This window comes from Cebus imitator, unplaced genomic scaffold (assembly GCF_001604975.1).
Source record: "Cebus imitator isolate Cc_AM_T3 unplaced genomic scaffold, Cebus_imitator-1.0 Scaffold176, whole genome shotgun sequence".
NCBI classification, from domain to species: Eukaryota; Metazoa; Chordata; class Mammalia; order Primates; family Cebidae; genus Cebus; species Cebus imitator.
The window spans coordinates 3,539,582-3,556,537 of NW_016107491.1; positions in this window are offsets into that span (position 1 = coordinate 3,539,582).

Here is a 16,956-nt window from a genome sequence, read left to right on the forward strand (position 1 = left end):
AAAGTCAAACCAAATACCAGGCATCTGAGGACCACCTAGTTACCTTTAGGGCATGCTGTCATTCTCAAAACTCAGACAAGATGCCTGCTGGGGAGAATGTAGCAAATCCCCCAGTTTCCTCCGGGTGCTGGAAATGTTGGCTTTATTTTGAACTGATTTCCTTTCACCAAGAGCCTAGCTATTGCTTGAAGAGGTCCAGAGGCAACTGATAGTTTCTAGCTAGGGCCACACCCTGTTGTTACCCATAGGCCTCTGGACTAAACCCAGGCTCCCACAGACTGATGGATGTCAGCATCAGAATCTCCAAGCTTTTTCTATTACAATTTTTATCCTTTCCTTTCTTTCTTCATGTCTCCTATCAACCCTCTATATGCAATACTGTGGGAATTCTTACAGTTAAGGGAAATAATCCAGTAAGGCAAGATCAGGGAATGCCATAGTAAACAGAGATGTAGCTCAAGGGACTGCCGTTTTTGTGATTTTCTAGGAACAGAAGGTCTTCTCCCCCACCCACGTCTGCAGTGAGCATCTTTCTCTTAACCTTTGGCCTGGAGAACACATGGTGTTTCAAGGTCAACAGTGCCACCTAGTGGAATAGTAATCTACTCCATGAGGCACATTATTGGCCCTTTGCCAAAACACTCTAGTTCCCAATTCTTCTCCCTTTTTGTGTCCCTCTACTAGAGACCAAGCTTTATGTCCCTTCTGTGAATAGGAAAACTCACCAATGAGGAGGAAAAATTCCTCCAAAACTAAATTTTAGTCTCAATACTGTCCCACCAGCAGGAAAACCACCATTCAGTCCCTACATTTTTTTTCAGGCACCTGTTATGTTTCCAGCTAAAATACTTAAATCGTAAGGGAATTTTTTTTGCCTGGAAGTTAAATAGAGCCACTGCCAAAGAATCCTATAGCCACTGCCTATACTTTAATCCAGGCCATAATAGCAAAATATAAAGCTCAACCCAGTACTCTCTTCATTAAAGGATCTTGCCCAATGCAACTGTGACATAGTCTTTCCTGAGATCTATGTATTGGAGAAACACACATATCACACCTGACTAGGAAGTCAAAGGGAAAACACAAGTGGAAGACTAGAGAAGCATTGGTAAGCATGACTAAACTCATTGCTTAGTTCCTCTGGTTCCATGACCGAAGGCCATGCCTGCATCCATGGGCATCACCTATAACATATGCCAAGGTTCAGGGAACAAAGGAGGAAAAGCAAAGGAGGAAGACCCTCCCAACTGTCTTCCTCTCTAATCTGGGCCATTCCAAAAGAAACAGGAAAATGTGGGACACCTTTTATCCCCTATCTTTCTAGCTGTCTTCAGCCTATACTCCTCTTGAGTGCATTCTGAGGCATTCTGGGACTCCTTTGACCCCAAGACTTTGCAGAAAAAAGCAAATTATTTTCCTTTACACAAAAGGATAGCCTTCTTACTAGATGTTTCCAAGTGTTGCACAATCAATTCAGTTCTTGCAGCAGTCACATAGGTCAGGCCCTTAGGGAACAATTTCCCAAAACAAAAGAAGTAACTTCTGAGGGAATCATCTGAGGCAACTATTGAGTGTCTAGGCCCTGCTTGTCCCCCTTATTTAGGGCCCCCTCTAACCACACCATCACCTTCTTCAGTTCTACAGTCTCCAACATTCCCCTCTCCTCCAGCTTCACTTTTACACCTACAGGAACTGCTCAATGAAGGTGATGCCAATAGGGTTTAAATTGCCTTCTCATTGCAGGACCTTAGGCAAATAAAGGGAAACTTAGATCAATGCTCTGATGACCCTGATAGGTATATAGAAGCTTTACAAAATTTAACTCAGGTGTTTGACCACTCATGGAATGATATTATGCTGCTCCTAAGCCAAACCCTAACCAAAGCTGAAAAACATGCAGCTCTGCAGGTAGCAGATAAATTTGGAGACAAGCAATATTTACTCTATAGTAGGCCAAAAAGAAAAAGAGAAAATAAGGAAGGTGATGAGATAGGGAAAACATCATTACCAATAGGAAGAGAGGCAGTACCTCTTGAAAACAGTTTTAAACTCCAATGACTCCACAGATGAATAGAAAAGGAAACACCATTTAATGTGCCTATTGGAGGCTTATGGACTAGGGTCAAACATCTTAATTACTCTAAGATGTTCATGACAGACCAAAAGCCAGATGGGAATCCCTCAGCCTTTATAAAAGGCTGAGAGTGACAGTAATAAAACACACCTCCTTATCCCTGATTCTGTAGAGAGACAGCTAATCCTGAAGGACAAGCTTATTATACATGCAGCTCCCAATATTAGAACAAAACTGCAGAAGCAGGGGATAGGACCAGACAGCATCTAGGAAAACCTCCTGAGAGTGGTCACCTTGGTCTTTTATAATAGGAACAAATAAGAGGTCAAAGAGAAAGAGAGGAAACACAAGAGAAGAACAGAGGCTCTAGTAGCTTCTTTGCAGTTTTGCAAAGTCCAGTGTCCTCAAGGTGCATCTACTAGTTGCTACCAGCGTGACAAGTTAGGACACTTTAAGAAGGAATGCTGAGGTAGCAAGAGAAAGCCACCTCATCCCTGTCCAGCCTGTGGCGGGGACCACTGGAGATCAGACTGGCTCCAGAGATGAAGGTCAATGGGTTCAGAACCAGTCTCACAGACAGTCCAACAGGACTGATGGGTCCCAGGGCTCAAACCCCTGGCTCTGGTGGCTCAAACTGCCATTACTACACAGGATCCCTGGGTGATTTAATTTCCTTCTGGAAATTGAAGGAAAGAGGGTGAACCTCCTTCTGGACACTGGAGCCAGGTTTTTCTCTTCTCCTTTCTAATATAGGCCTCCCCTCTTCCCTTAGCATTACCATGTTGGGAATCTCATATTTCAAGACAGTTCTCACTTGTTTGGACAGTCACTGTCAAAGGACCTATTTCAGTGTTCCCATCCTCAGGTCAGGGTCTTGCAATATGTATAACCTACTGCTCTGTGCCCCAACTGATGAAGCTTCTCATAAAGGCACTGAAGCTTTTCTTAATTTCTAAGCTGTCAGATGATAAAATGTTTCAAAATGTAAGGCACTGCTTTGCCAAACCTCAGTAAAGTACCTGGGTATAGTGTTGTCTGAATTGGCCATAGCATTAGAGGAAGAGAAGATTAAGCCCATTTTCTTCTTCCCCCTCTCTAAAATCCTCAGGAAACCAAGAGGATTTGGGGGCATTATAGGATTTTGCAGTCTATGGATACCTGGCTAGTAAGATAGCTCGCCCCTTATATCACCTCATAAACTCAAGTGGCTAAAACTCATTTTCTAACATGGGAAACTGAAACTTAAAAAGCCCTTAAGCAGCTAAGCAAGCTTTACTTAAGGCACCAGCCCTCAGCCTTCCCAGAGGGAAGGAATTCAATCTTTATGCATAAAAAAGGGAAGGAAAGGCCCTGGGAGTTTTAACTCAAGCCCAAAGACTGGCTTAAAAGCCAGTGGGCTACTTCTGCAAGGAACTTGATTTGGTGGCTAAAGGATGGTCACCATGACTCTGAGCCATTGCCACAGGGGCCCTACTGGTACCAGAGGCAACTAAATTAACCCCAGGAAATGGCTTAACTGTTTATACCCCACATGATATAACAGTGTGGCTCTCTTCTAGGGGAAGTCTTTGGCTAACAGGCTTATTAAATATCAGACTCTGCTGCTAGAAGGGTCCACAATCTAAATAATAACTTGCTCTTTGTAAACCCAGCCACTTTCTTTCTCAAGGAAACTGGGGAACCTGAACATGACTGTGAACAAGTTGTGGTACAGACCTATGCTGCCAGGGAGAATTCTAGGAAAACACCCCTAGAAATTCCAGACTGGATGCTCTTTACAGATGGAATTTCCTTTGGAGAGCAAGGAGTCTGTAAGACAGGATATGCAGTTATCACTCTGAATAACGTTACTGACAGTGTGCCTTTCTGTCCAGGCACAAGTGCTTAACTAGCTGAACTGATAACTTTGACAAAAACACTTGAATTAAGCAAGGGAAAGGTAGCTAATATCTACACTGACTCCAAGCGTGCTTTCTTATTTCTTAATGTTCATGTTGCCATTTAGAAGGAAAGACAAGTTGTTACCGTAATGGATTCCCTATAAAATGCCACTAGGAAATTAACAGGTTATTATTCTCAGTTTTCCTTCCATGAGAGGTAGCAGTGATACATTGTAAGGTATATTAAAAGGGAACAGATGAGGCCACTAAAAGAAACAAGTTAGCTGATCAGGCAGTATTGTCAGTGGCGTGAAAGCCTCAGGATCTTCACCCATTCAAAGTCCTTCTAATTTGGGAAGGCTCTATAAGAGAGATTAAGTCTCAGTACTTCCCTTCACAGACAGAATGGATCATCTCTCCAGGGTACCCTTTCCAGAACTCACGGTGGCTACAATTAGAGGATGGCAAATTCCCCTTGACTTTCCTCCAGTGGAAAGTCCTTAAGACTCTTCACCAAGCTTTTCACTTGGGAAAGGATAAAATCTATCAGTGTGCCCAGAGATTATTTTCAGAAGACAGTTTATTAAAAAAATAGCCAAATAGATTGTTAATGTTTGTGAAGTCTGTCTAAAATGTGGCCCATATACAGCATGGAACATTATGCAGCCATCAAAAATGATGAGTTTGTGTCTTTTGTAGGGACATGGATGAACCTGGGAACCATCATTCTCGGCAAACTGACACAAGATCAGAAAATCAAACACTGCATGTTCTCACTCATAGGCGGGTGTTGAACAAAGAGAACACATGGACACAGGGAGGGGAGCATCACACACTGGGGTCTGTTGGGGGGAAATAGGGGAGGGACAGCAGGGGGTGGGGAGTTGGAGAGAGATAGCATGGGGAGAAATGCCAGATATAGGTGAAGGGGAGGAAGGCAGCAAATCACACTGCCATGTGTGTACGTATGCAACAATCTTGCATGTTCTTCACATGTACCCCAAAACGTAAAATGCAATTAAAAAGTGCTATAATACACACTTTAAAAAATAATAATAATAATTCCCTCAACAGGCAGCTCCTTCCTTCTCAAACACAAAAGATGGAAAGCTATCCAGGGAATAACTGGCAGATAGACTTTAGTCACATTTCAAAGACAAAGGGCATCCATTACCTCCTGGTATGGGTAAATAATTTCACTAACTGGGTGGAAGCATTTTGTATAAAAAGACAACTGAGGTAATAAAAGTGTTAGTTAATAAAACTCCCCACTTTGGGGAGCTCATCTATACAATCCACTGCATTTCACTGTGGAAGTGGAAACTCATTGGAGACCCTTCTCTCTGCAGCAGAGAGCTATTCTCTTTCTTTCACCTATTAAACTTCTGCTCTTAACCTCACTCTAGTGTTTCAACATCCTAGTTTTCCATGGCCATGAGACAACAAATCTTGAGTATTTACCCCAACAATGTTGCTGCTTCAGAAGTTTAATTGACTCACAGTTCCACGTGGTTAGGGAGGCCTAAGGAAACACAAATATTTCGGAAGCGGAAGCAGTATAATAACAAATACTGGGAGGAATCTGGAGAAAAATGGTATACACATGTTGTTGTGAATGTAAATTCGTACAGCCATTACAAACAACAGTAGAAAGGTTTCTTAAAAAATTAAAGATAGAACTACCATATGATCCAACAGGGGGTATATATCCAAAGGAAATAAAATCAGTATGTTGAAGAGATATCTGCACTTCTATGATTATCACAACACTGTAAATGGTAGACAAGATATGGAATCAACCTAATTATCCATTAATTGTTAAATGGATAAAAAGAAGTGTATACATAGATGATGGAATGCTATCCACTTATACACAACAAATTAAATTCTGTTATTTGCAATAACATGGATGAACCTAGAAAACATTATATTCAAGAAAAAAAAGACGAAGAACACTTGATCTCACATGAGATCTTAAAAAGTTTATCTCATAGAAGTAGAAGGTATAATAGTGGTTACCAGAGGCTAGGAAGAGTAGGATGGGAGATGGAGAGAGGTTGGTCGATAGGTGCAGTGTTACAGTTGGTTAGGAGCAATAAGTTTTGGTGTTCTATGGCATAACAAGTTCACTATAGTTAACGATAATGTGTTATATATTTCAAAATAAGTAGAAGTGATAATTTTATATGTTTTCACCACAATAAATGACAAGTGTTCTAGGTGAGGAATACGCTAATTACCCTGATTTGATCATTCTACAATGTATGAACGTATCCCAACATCATTCTGTATCCCCAAAATATGTACAATAATGTGTCAATTAAAATATCTTTAAAAATTTATTCTAAATGATCACTTTAACCCTCAAATTATATGATATTTTGGCTCCTCCAACTGAAAATATTTCAGTGATGCCATTATCTCCCTACTTAGTTATTTTGAAGGCTTGCCTTACTCATTCACTGCTAATCAACTTTTATAAAAATCATTTTAGGTATTGCTCCCAATATTTATATGGCTCACTTTGAAAAAGAAAGGCTGACAAAATAATATGTGGTATGTTATGACTGCAAAAAAGTGTTTTTTCCCCTCAGAATTATCCTGACTAGTTAATACTTAGTCATACTTAGCCATACTTAGACACCTCAAAGATACACAAATAATGAAGAAGATGCCTTTAAGTAATAAGTACAACTATAACCATGCTGTCAATACATGCTATTTTCTTTATTTAGAAGAAGTGGGGCATAAATTTTCAAAGAAAATTTGAGCTAATTGTATCCTATAATATACTGGGTTGTAGCACTAATGATGTAGCAATGAATACTGCAGAGGCATTGCAAGTATAGATTAGATAGTGATGGGTGAAAGCATTATTTTCATAATAAATCTAAAAGATTGATTAAGCCAAATATGATGACATAATTCTCATGTTACTTGTGTTAATTATTAGGTGCATTACGATAGAACACGTACTCAATACTAAAGTAATGAAGCATAGAACACTGTTTAAAATATTGTTTTTATTCAGAAATGTCTGATGGTGTTTTAGAAATCATTTGCTCCAGTTCTGGTACTAAAATTGAGCATATCATCTTGGGTTTGTACACAAAAACAATGAATGCAAATCCAAGTGCCTATAACATACTTCTAAGTCATTCAAGTTTTTTTGCAAGATGAGAACAAAGCCAAAGGAGAATTCAGGTGAACTTCGTTGACATTTTCCTCCATCCTCATCATTTGTATGTTCTGCCACTGGATGTTGTTGCTTCAGCAATCCATGGAAATACACTCCTGCAAAGTACTTCATTTCACTGCAGTTGACGTGTATGAAATGGAAGGTCTTATGAGATGTCACTAAATTTATAATAATATTTGATATTATTGCTATGACAGATTTTAGGATAATGAAGGAGCAAGCAAAGTGTGAAAAAAGATAAAAGAGTTTAGTCTGTAAGCATTTTTATTTGAGAGAATAGAAGGAACATGAAGTAGAGAGAAAAATGAAGAAAGATAAGCTGGAGTTTTATAGAGGATTAATTATTTTGTTGTCAATGTCATCATTGGGAAGGGAAAAATTATTTTACCCCCTTACGTTTTGTCATTGAAGTCTGATAATTAAACTGACAGAAGATAAATTAACAGGAGAAAGGACAAAGTTTACTTATATATGTTTGTAGGACCTTGCAAATATGGTGACTGGAAGAAGTAACTTATTAATTAATTAATATAAAATTATTATTTTATATTAATAATTAAATAACAAATTAATTTATATAAAATCTTAATGGGTAAGGAGAGTGAGGAAAGGAAAAGTTGTAGAACAACAAATAATTTCAGGACAAAAATTGGAGTTTTTAGGAGAATAGATAGAAGGTATGACTCTTGTGACCATGTTTATTTATACTACTTCTTATCAGAGTGCCAGCTTCTCTTCAGTGATGGGAGTCAATTTCCACAGCCCCAGTACAGGAAGCCTCCACTGAAGGAAAATTTAAGACAGTTGAACTTAATATTCTTATTTTAGATTGTTATGAGTACATAATTGTTGTTTATATTTATGGGATACATGTGATATTCTGTTACAAGCATATAATGTGTAATGATCCAAGTAGGGTCATCGAGGTGTCCATCACCTCAAGCATTTAGCATTTCTTTGTGGTAGGAACATTTCAATTCTCCTCTTTTAGTTACTTTAAAATATATTTTTGTATTTTATTTCACCCTGCTGTGGCAGTCAAAATTTTTTTCTGAAAGATTCTGTTTTTAGGTAGATGTTCTAGGGGTGGGGACACAGGTCAGACAAAATCTCTTGCTACATCTGCTCATTCTCAAATGTCTTCAGATCAAAATAATTTTTATGTCACAATGGCATATTCTGGATCTCTTTATCGTTTTATCATATTGTCAATAGAACCAACTTACACTGTGTGAATAAAAATGAAAGGGTAATATTTTAATCATGTTTCTTGCTGTCATCAACATGGGACACCTTGCATTCACATTCATTGTTTTCCTGAGGTGATTTTTATCCATATATGATAATTAATCATCTTGATTTTCATAACAGTCTTGTCTATATTCACTTTTCTTTCCAGACATTTAGTCAGCAGTATAGCTAATAATAACACAAACAAGAATCTGTAATAATCTAGTACTCTTTAGGCTTCTTCCAATAGTTTATGGATTTTTATTTTCAAATATCTATGTCAAGAAAGAGTTTTGATGAATGGAAGAAACTATAGACAATAGTATATCCTGACAAAATACACATATACATTGAGAAATGCAATATTCTTTCCTTTATCAATAATTTCATACTGCCTAAATGACTTATATTTTTCACTGAAACCTCTTAAAGAATTCATGATTTTTAGTCACTGAAAATAGTGTAATTATACAGAAAAAAATCCAAAATTATTAACAATGAACTTTAAAAAGAAGAATACAATCTAGCTGAATGACTTATTTTCCTGTCATTGGTATCACAGTCGGTTTATAAAATTAATCACAAAATTAGTACATCAACGTGTTGATTATTTTGTCAGAAATTTCGTGACATATGGAAACAAAACCTGGGTGGAAATTCATTTCCATCACCTGGAGAGAAATATATGAATTACTGGAACAATCTGTTAATTAAAAATTCTACAATGTCCAGCAAAGCTATTTAGTTCTAAATTGCACAGTTTCTAGGTTTGAGCAACATTGTAAATTCAATGTGATTAGAAGCTCTTTTTCTTTTGTGTCTCAATTGTTTTGGAGTGCAATCAATTTGACAAGTATCCCATGAGTTATCCGTAGAGCAGATGCTCTCTGCATTGTCCTTATCAGCTGTCCAGAGCTCTTAGAAAATTAAGACAAAACAATTTCACACTTGTCCTTAAGATTCTCAGACACAGTATTGTATTGAATTATTTTCAAATATGTTATTATTTGCAGAAAATAAATGTTCTAATAAAAATACGTAGCTATATGAACAGTTGCGTAGGGTTCCAAGGACTGTAGAGTTGCTATTTAAAAGTCTTTGAAACTCTGTAATAGTGGTTTATGGTATCTTTTCTCTTTGTAGTATACTTTTTTTTCTAAAGACAATATCATGAAGCATACTAATCTATTGAACAAATTAAATTGTTCCAAGAAATAAGTTTCATTTTCTATTCTGAAACAACCCATTAAACAACCCATAATTTACCAAGGTAATGCTCAGAAATTGCTATGTTTTACTGCAAATACTTTAATAATCTTGAACCTGACTATTTTAATATCCTCATCTGTAGTCATACTGGTTTAGTTTTACTTTAGCAGGCAAAATAATGAGAGTAGAGTTAAGATATCTTGAATTTTTCTATAATCCTCAGTTTATACAGAACAGTAAATTACATTTTACTAAAAGCAGTAGATTAATGGTGAGGGCAATTTTCAGAGAAGGTAAACTGGATTTCAAGTTCAAGAGAGTAAAAATGTTCTTATAATGCAATAAAATCTTCAGCAACTTAAAAATGCTTTTAGTAAAAACACTTAAACTATTGAAATGAAATCCACATTAAAGATTACAATTGCATGTTGAAAGAGCAAAAATAGTATCAGTTATTTGCTAGTATTTTAGAGAATAATTTTACTTATTAATAGAAAATTAAACCAATTTCCACAAGCTAACAAAATCATTACCAATCCCTTTGCTCGCCTTTTCATTCTACTCTATTTCTAATTCAATATTTTAGATGGTTAAAAAAATGTAAACAAATGGCAACAATTTATAATTGAATTGTCCTCGTAAACACGTAAATATGGCATTTGCAGTAAAAAAAAAAAATTCTGCTTAACTTTCAAGACCTTCTCTTTTCCTCATATGTATATTTTCAACCCCAGAATGTATTCAGGAGATAGCAGCTTGAAAAATCAAAGATGTTCAACAGATATACACCCACATCACTAATTTAATCATGAAAAGACAAAGAACAAAGCATGATTATGTTTGCCTTCAAAATTTACATCATTCAGATTGAAAAATTTTCCAAAAATATTTATTTGATATTTCTGTATAGTTGAACTACCTTTCCATTTAAGAATAATACCAAAATTGAATATAATTATATAAAAATTTTTAAATAAACATGTCAATATTTTCTGAATGGTGCTTAAGCAATAGTCTAATGTATTAGCTTTGTCTTAGTTTATCTTCTTTTAGAGGACATCTAAAGGCAGAGTTTCCAGAGAAAGTTGTTTACTTAGAAGATGACCATAAGAAAAGTCAGTAGAATAATAGGAAATATAAAGAGGACAAGGACAGTAAATTATCAAACAATACCACACTAGGTAGCTGGAACTTTATCCCACACAGGAGCGCTGAGAGCCAGTACAGAATATTGACTTTAGAGTTATTCTGCCTGTGGGGCTAGAAGGCTGATTGATTATTGGTTGAGTGCTATTTGAAAGAAATTGGTTATCTATCCATCTGGCTTTGCCAGCCTGGCCACATGCATAGGTAAGCTGACCTCTTTCCACCAGGAAAAAGTCCTGTGTTATTCATTTAATGTGTTGACTTAACTAGACTACAGTTCCCAGTTATTTAGTCAAATATGAATATAAATACTGCTGGTAAGGGATTTTGCAGATGTAATTTAACAGACTCTTAGTTGACTTTAAGAAAAGATTATCCTGGATAATCAGGCTGATCCTGACTAAATCTGTTGGAAAGCTTTACCTGTGAGCCTAAAGCTTCCCTGAAAGAGAAGAAATTCTGCCCTTATGCAGGAGCTTTGACCCCACTCATGTGTTCCAGCCTACCATGTTCTTCCTCACTGCATTTGCCTGCCCTGTGCATTTCAGATTTGCTTGGCCAACTCCTGGAATTGTGTGAGCTAAGCCAATGCTAATTACACACACACACACACACACACACACACACACACACACACACACATAAATGTATATATATGATTCTAAAGTTGAACTCTGATTGACACTCCTGACAAAGTTGCATTTGCTGGCAATTGGAAATTGAGCTGATGTACATGGAAATGAGGTTTAAAGTGAACACAGGTGGGGCACTCATAGAATCCTCAAACTAAGCAGATGCATTCATAGCCCATATTAAGTTTTCTTTCTGATTGATTTTTCAAGACGACTGCTAGTGACGTTCTCTGAAATACAGATTTACATTGGGAGATTTAGTAGGATACGCTATAGAAAATATTTCTGTTTTGGTCCTGGGGAGGCAAGTGATATTTACTATCGTCCCCCTTTGCCACCACCTATTCTAGATATTCCTCCTCTTAAAGTCAGGTGCTGATCTCTGTTTCTTGTCTTATAGTGTAACCCAGATTTTCATCTCTAAAGACTCTGAGGCTTTGGTTAACTCGTCCTTGCCATTCTGTGGTTGATTTGGCACTAATCATTGCTCCAGAAGTAACAGTGGTGAGGGTTGAAGTCATATCTAGAGAAAGAAAAGTCATTGCTTCAGGTGTTGCTTTTTTGAGTCTCCAATCAAAGGTATTTTGATATCCTCTAGCATGAGAAAGAAAGCCACTATGACAGCCCAGAGAGGTTGTGAAAACCTAATGTTCAAGATTCTCAATTGTATTCACTGACTGTCTCTATTTCAGATACCACTGTCCCTATCAGGATCATTGCTTTTATGTAGAAGATGCATTGGTCTAGAAATGCATTTTTTCGGTTTTTTTTTTCTCATAATCAGATTTTAGGAAAGTTTTCTGTGCAGATTTCCCTCCAGCTGCAGGAGATGAGGCTTTCCTTGCTACAGAGTCTATGACCTTGACTCTGAGCTCTGAATTCATGTTTGGTCAACAGATGCTGTTTTTGTTTTTTCTCTTTTCAAGAACTCAATGACAGTTAACAACAAAAAGCTCTATCCTCTTTATAACTTTACTTCTCCCTGCAGGCCTTCAGTGTTAGAGATTTTGGGTAAAGGAATGTGTCTTCTTTTATCTGCACTGTATCAAGCCATCATGCCAGAGTTTATTATCACCTCCTTTTCTTTAATAATATGGTCCTTTCTAAAATAAAATACCTGGCCAAAAAGTGATCAAATTCTAAAACCCAATCCTGAGGTTTTGCTTCCTAGCATCACATATGGTACTATCCGTCTTACTATGGTTTCACAAATATCAGAACCTGAGACAAGAATCTAAGTGCCAGCAGTATATTCAGGATAACAATGATAGGAAAGTTGGGGAGTAAAGAAAGAAGAAAAACCTTCAGCAAAATGCATATTATCAAGGAAGTTAAATTTGGGCGATAAAGCAGACCATACACCTCAGAGTCATTCTCCTGGAGAATTAATTAATTATACACCAGTTTATGTCACTCTTTAGTTGCGTTGATGGAGAAAAACCTCTATTTCTTAGAATTTCTGGCTTTTTATTCATACTGTTGGTGCATTTTTGTTTCTACAAGAGTAAACTCTTTTACAAAGAGTCAAAGATGCTGGCGGTTAGTAGTCAGGAAGGCCTGTAAAAATCAGTACAAAATATAAAGTAATTAACTAGAGAATTAGTAATAATTCTCTAGTTAATTACTTTAACTAGAGAAATTAGTAGTAGTTAACTAGAGAATATGGACAAGGCATTCATATCAATCACATTTATGTTAAAAATACTGTATACTCAAGATAATATTTGTCAACCTTTAATTCAGTTGGAAGAGTAAGATATGCAATTATAGTGATTATTAAGAAAGCACAATAACAACTTTTGAGAAAGTCATTGGAAACTAGTATTCATGATGGATGATACAGCCTTGGGAATAACAGTGTGATCAGTATAGCATTACACAAATGTTAAAGGGAACTGAAAATGTAAGAAAGTCTATATTATAGTTGATACACAAATATCATTGTGCATATGGGGAAAAAGAGATGTTTTAAATAATGTACACAACAGTATAAGCATATAGGAGATTCTCATGGAAGTGGTCCAAATACCACAATGTTTTTCTTTAAAGCTTTCTTCATGTCTCAGACTCATAAAGATATTGTGTTGTGTTTCCAAAAATGTAAAAAAAAAAAGTAAAATGTGTAATCTACTAGGAATACATCTTTTCTACAGGATGTGAAGTAGAAAAGTGTTACTTTTAATATAGATGCCTTTCCTACCACTACACAGAATCAACTCTAGTTTTTGAGGTCCCTGAGAGAACAGTTTTATATAGGACTCCTGTCTATATAAACAATTATTTTCAAACTGAAGTATAAAATGCATGCATCCATGTGATGCAGGGTACTTAAATCACATAGATTTGGATAGCTAGAATAGAGGTATTTAAGAATTTGTTTATTGTCCAATTAATGTATGTGAGCACTATCTGTAAAGTATAGGAATTATTGTTTACCATCCAAATATAAGAACCATGTATTCATGTTCTTTCTCACTAAATGTGCATATCTCCCATCATGACCTAAGAATATCAATGCAGTTATTATTCATTAATTCATACCACGGATCTTGTGAACCTGTTTGGATTAAACCTATAATACAGATCTTCTTGCCTTTTCAGTTCCTTCTAGGATTCACTACCAATGCTGATTACATCAATACTCATGGCACTTCATCATCTACCATAAATGCTGATTTCCAATGACTCTCTCAAAAGTTGTTACTGCACTTTCTTAGTAATAGCCACAGATGGATGTCTTACCAAAAATAATAAGAAACATACGAATGAGAATTCCTATTCTGGCCATGTTAAATTTACCATTGAGATTTCATAACTATGTAGAAAAAAACATCTTCCAACCATGTTATGTCTTAAATTCTTTAGGACATAATCACTTCATTTTTAGAATGCAATCTTTTTCAGTGATGACCACATCCTAGTCTTCCACAGGTCAGCAGAGAGGACAGGTGGATAGCTGTGGGCACAGCGAAAAGAGTGGTCTCATTCAGGAAGTAATGTTCATCCCTTCTCTGTCATGGCTCAGGACTGACTAGGGAGATCATAATATCCCCCATACATATCAAAGTCAAGAACGGATAACAAATTAAAGAGTCTGATGGCTGTGTGGAACAAGAGTGTCGAAAGCTTTCAGGATAAATGGCACTATGTTGGAAAACTACTTGACACATGACATGAAGCCTGCTGAATGAATGAGCTGTGGATATCACCAGTTAAACTGTACAGAGAGAATTAGGAAAACTTAACCCTCAGATATTTTAAACCAGAGGTGATACTCCAGTGAAAACATGTGTGAGTAGAGGCCAACCAAACACCTCACACTCATAATTCTAACCAAACAGAAAACAGTAGGCAAATAGCCCAAAGTTCTGAATGAATCTTGTGTATAACTTTGAGAGTAATGCAAAACTGCTATGTCAGTACCTTTCTGGTTACTCAATAGCACACATAATTCCATAAAAGAAATAGTCAGTGGAAGCATTCTACTTACCAGGCCACCCTATTGGATGTGACAAATGTCTGTGGAGCAGAAGAATAACTATTAGGCCTATCAATCTCCAAGCTCCTAAGGATATATTATATGTTTCATATCTATGGGTATAAAATGGGAGCACAGAGTGTGTCTCAAGGGGAAACTGGGGCCCAAGTAGTGAGGTTGGTCTACTGTCATTTATGAAGGTGACTTTATTTGACCAAAGCAATCTCTAAAGGAAGATGACAGCAGGGATTATTTGGGAACAGAACTCCCATTACCTGAGGTTATTTAATAAGTACTTTATTTTAGAACAGAAATATTGGCAGGAGATCAAAATATGCCTTAAAGGAATCTTTTTTAAAAATATTTTATAACTTAGTTGTAGGTATAAAATAATAAAATTGGCTTTTACATTTTGATTATATATCTGGCATATCTACTAAACTCCCTTATGAATAAAACACTTCGTGAAAACTTTGATCTGTTAACTGTATGAATTTTTTATTTTACATTGAACCAACTGCAAAATCTTTGAAGAATAACCAACATGGTCATAATATATTTATTTGTATGAATTTTAAGCTTATTCTGCTGATTCTATGCTTATGATGATGACTGTCTGTAATTTATCCAATAGTACTATTACATTAGTTTTAAAATAATTTAGACTGGTTTCTATTTTTCTCTTCTTTGAAAAACATAAGATGAAATATTGCAGTTATATGCCTCTGAACATTTGTTACAGATAGCAATAAAATGGTCAACTTTTTCTTTGGGTTTTTTTTTTATGGCAGAATTTATAATAATGATTTGCTGTTTTTTAGTGGTTTTATAAAGTTCAATTATCTATAATTTTCTAAGATATTTATAGTACATAAACTAAATTTAATAGCATAGAGTTCATGTTGCTTTCCTTTTAATTTTGATGTCTTTGCTAATTTTAATCACATAAAAATTCTAAAGTAATTTTATTTTTTTTAATTATTGGCTCACCACTTAAGTTTTAGCCAGTTTAAATACAGCTTCTCCTATTTATAGTTAACACTGTTTGTTTGTTTTTCAAGTTCACAGCTGTGAGTGGAAAGTTACATTGAATAATTTCTTATTAGTCAAGGTGTTTATATGTTGAATATTACATCTTGATATATGTTATCAGATTTAATGTAGACTTTTATATTTTTTAAGAAGACAGAAATTGTGATTAGCATTGTCTCACCCTTAGCAGCGCTATTTTGAATATTCATGACCAAATTACAATTAAATGATTGAATTTCTCAATTATCACATTTTTTAACTTGTAGAAATTATTTGGTGCACAAATCATATATCAAACAGGTTCTTATATGTATAACACATTATATGTAGTCAGTATGTTGAAAAGCAAAAATAATAACCTATAAAATATGAGGCACTTGTCTAAAGCCTTTATTGTAATATCTGTGTATTTGATGTTGCTGGTATTCTAATATCAGAAGATGAGATTCTATGCATCTGCAATACAAATTAATTATGCTTTCATTACATTCAACTTAGGAAACACAAGTATGTTGATGACACTTGTTTATGGTATGAACATTAACCACATTTTATTTCATAGTAATAATTTTAAGGAAGTATAAATATTTGGCAATAAAATAATATTGCAATATATTGTTTAATGTATCTTATTATAACCTAATTCTTAAAAAATTAGTGGCTAGTGGTTTATGTTTATAATAACTCCATTAAAAATGAAAAGACTCTGGATAAACTATTTCTGATCTGATAAGTAAGACTGCTTTTTCTGTAGCTTTTACAAATTTCTAATCAGAGCTGAAGTCATTTCAAGTTAAAGATGAAGAAGGCCAATGGCAGATAGGTTTTATTCTACCTGATGCAGACTATCCTGTTTAGCATAGGAAGAGAGCAAAGCCTGGAAGAAATAAATAAAGAAGAATATGTAGTAAACTTTCCACAAACCTAGTTCTTAGAAATTTATTATTAGATTATATATAATTACTTGAACTACACTCTATATTTTATTTCTATGAAATAATTTTTGTTCTGTTGAATTTGTGGAATTTTGAAAAAAAGTTTTCTCTTACAAGTCATCTCTTATTTGAGCTAATTCA